The 3,393-nt window shown below is 39.9% G+C and overlaps 1 protein-coding gene across 2 annotated transcripts in view; it reads right to left on the minus strand.

Annotated features, from left to right (window-relative positions):
- The window catches only part of GNB4 (G protein subunit beta 4), a 55,774-nt gene that overhangs the window by 33,389 nt on the left and 18,992 nt on the right, over positions 1–3,393 (minus strand). The window contains exon 1 of one of the 2 annotated variants that reach the window (XM_017506303.2): positions 1,045–1,231. The exons of the other annotated variant lie outside the window; for it this stretch is intronic. The gene's annotated coding sequence lies outside the window, so the exon portion shown is untranslated. Of the gene's footprint in view, positions 1–1,044; positions 1,232–3,393 lie in introns of those variants that run through there. 2 annotated transcript variants of the gene reach the window in all.

Raw genomic sequence — 3,393 nt, forward strand, 5'->3', positions numbered from 1 at the left:
GAATGACAATGTTTGTCTTGGAAAAAGGAAATTTTTTAATTTTAAAAAAAAAGGAGCAAAAGGTCAAAGGTCAAGATCAGTCAAGATAATCTTGAAGACGGCCAAGGTATATGCAGGGAGGGCACTGAAATTAACTTAGTGAGCAAAATTACTGCTTAAAAAAAAGAGATTGTTGATCTGTAATACACATGAGAAGGATTACTTGGCACAAACGTAGGATAGACCAGACATGGTGGCTCATGCCTGTAATCTCAGCACTTTGGGAGGCTGAGGTGGGCAGATCACTTGAGGCTAGGAGTTTGAGACCAGCCTGGGCTATATAGCGAGTCTCCATCTCTACAAAAAAATTTTTTTAATTACTCAGGTGTGGTGGCGTTTGCCTGTAATCCCAGTGCTTTGCAAGGTTGAAGTGGGAAGATCACTTGAGCACTGAAGGTCGAGGCAGCAGTGAGCTGATTGTGCCACTGCAGGCTAGCCTGGGCGACAGAGTAAGACCCCATGTCAAACAAACAAACAAAAAAGGCAGGATTACCCCGAACTTAAAAAGTACTAACTAGGAGTTAGCCAACCAAGAGATTACATTTATTGAGCATTTATTACCTGTATTTATTACCTGCATTTATTACAGCTCTGTGTAACTATTTAGTTCTCAAAACAACCTCAGAAAGTAGGTACTGGTATCATTCTCATTCTACAGATGAGGAAACTTTACACATCGAGGTTATGGACCTCAGCCAAGTTCACACAACCTCATGGAGCCAGAGATGACTACTTATAGTGTGACCCCAAAAACTCTTTAACTACTCTAAGCCTCCATTCCTTCATCTGAACAGTGGGATCTCTACCCCTATGGGATTGTTTTGGGAATTAAACAATACACATTTTTAAATGTCTTTGGAAATTTAAATCAGAGCTAATTTGGCCCAACAAGGGAAATACACGAAGAAGCTATAACCATGAACACTACTTCAGCTATTATCTATAGTGATTAATTGACAGATATAATACTACAGTGTTCTAAACAAAAATGGAAAAAGAAATTACCAGAAGGAGGTCCTTTCTTTGCACCTCAGCTGTGCTGCAGTTTAGCTACTTCTTCTTCTGAACTCCTTAAGAAGCACTGGGGTAACTGTTGGCAAAGGCTGTTTTATTTTCTGGATGAGGACTAAAGCAATCCCATGAGCACTGTTTCATCTGCACCAGGACTCTCTTATTGAGGGGTAGAGGAGAGTGGCTTCACAGGGGAAGAGAGGATAGGAAGAAAACAACCAATCATTTGAAGGGCTTTCTCAACCTACATCCACATGCTGAAGATTTAAATACTTGCCCCACCGCATCAGCAGCACCTGCCTCTGTGGCCCATCCCCACTCTAGGGCCTTGACTCTTAAATTGACACACTACTATTAACGTTCTATCCTTCGAGTGTGGAAGGGCAGAACCATGGTTGATAGACACTAATTTAACCAAACAGTTTCAATCAGTGGTTTTCAGAGTATGGGGATCAGCAGCATCAGCATTACGTAGAAATGTGTTAGAAATGCAAATTTATAAATCCCTTCCCAGGAGTACAGGCTCGGAAACCCTGAGGGTAGAACCCAGCAATTTATGTTTTAGCAAGTCTTCAAGGTGAGTCTGAAGCTCTCTAGAGTTTGAGATCCACTGGTCTAAGTTCTTATTCACACAAGCAGTTTTCGATCATTTGATTGGAGGAAAGTTCAAGAATGTGTGTTCACGCATTAATCACTTCGTAAAAACCGCTAAACTGGCATTTAAACAATCTTTCTGATCAGACAAAACAAATAAATATAAAGACATCTGTAAAAGGAAAATAAATCTTGGAACCCCAGACTCACTAAGCCAAAAGGAAAAGTCAAGCTGGGTCACGCAAACCTACCTCCTATTTTGCTTCCTAAATAAGATGGCTACAAATATGAAAAGCTACATATATACCTCCCGCAGAGTTTGCCCACGAGGAAATTCCTTGTGGGCCCCCAGATCTCTACCCTAAAGCAGTTCTGTTGAAGCTTACCATGGCAATTTAAATCAACAGCTTATCTTCACAGGTGTGAGGACATAGGACAGAACTCAAAATCATCCCTCTGCTCACCTGAGACAAATGTGTATCTGATTGCTTCCTCTGCCCTATTTGTCTATAAAGTCTTATGTAAAAATGCAGATTCGCTGAGCCAGACAGAGGCATGAATGACTATTTTGCCCTACTCACTTCCCACATGAAAACTGTGTATTTCCCAGCATCTTGCCCTTTCCCCTTTAAATACTGAAGCCCTCAAAATCACCTTCAAAGAAAGACATAAACCTGTCTCAGGCACATGTCCTTAACTTTGGCAAATAAACCTCCTAAAATGACTGAGACCTGCCTTGGTCATTTTCTTTATTTATCTAATAAAGGGAATACAGACTTTAAAATAATCTCATTCTTATCAATTTTAAAATAAAGCAAAATAATTTCCCATATCTGAACTGTGACAAGAATTTGAATTTTTTTCTGAAGAATGGCTTCAGAAAGGGAAAAGAAGTTCCCATATAAATTTCAAATTTCTCAACACTCCCAACTTAAAATGCTTTTACACAGAAATCATTAACAATTAATTCTTTGACATAGTTCAGGTATTATCTTCTCTTTCCTCCAGGGAAACAATGCAGCAGACAGAACTGATTTTTTGGGGGTAGCTGTACCTCCTTTGGTCTTACTTTACTCTTAAAGAAATATAAGAATGAAATAAATACCAAGGTCGGAAAAGAGAGGCTTAGTTAGGAACCAAGCCGTCTTATCTTGAAATACTCATGCGACCTAAAAAAAGAGACACTTGAAACATTTTTTAAAAAAAAATTAAGACTTAATCTTTGTTAAACTAGCAAAGTACAAGAGAAAATACCAAAAAAATAGTGTTTCATGTATTTTTGGAATTAAAAAGGTACTTAGACTCTGAAATGTCAACTGACTCTTACATGTTTATATTTTTTAAAAGAACTTGTGATTACGTTTTCTGGACAGGCACAATGTGATCAGTCCACACATAGGCATACACTGACCAACAAGGAAAAGAAGTTCTTTCTCCATGTATCATAAATGGATCCAGGCCAGGTGCAGTGGTTCATGACTGTAACCCCAGCACTTTGGGAGGCTGAGGTTGGAGGATCCCCTGAGGTCAGGAGTTTGAGACCAGCCTGACCAACATGGAGAAACCCTGTCTCTACTAAAAACACAAAATTAGTCGGGCATGGCAGCACATGCCTGTAATCCCAGCTACATGGGCGGCTGAGGCAGGAGAACTGCTTGAAGCCAGGAGGTGAAGTTTGCAGTGAGCCAAGATCACGCCTTTGGACTCCAGCCTGGGCAACAAGAGTGAAACTCCATGTCAAAAAAAAAA

The sequence above is a fragment of the Cebus imitator genome, unplaced genomic scaffold (genome assembly GCF_001604975.1).
Source record: "Cebus imitator isolate Cc_AM_T3 unplaced genomic scaffold, Cebus_imitator-1.0 Scaffold353, whole genome shotgun sequence".
Classification (NCBI taxonomy): Eukaryota; Metazoa; Chordata; class Mammalia; order Primates; family Cebidae; genus Cebus; species Cebus imitator.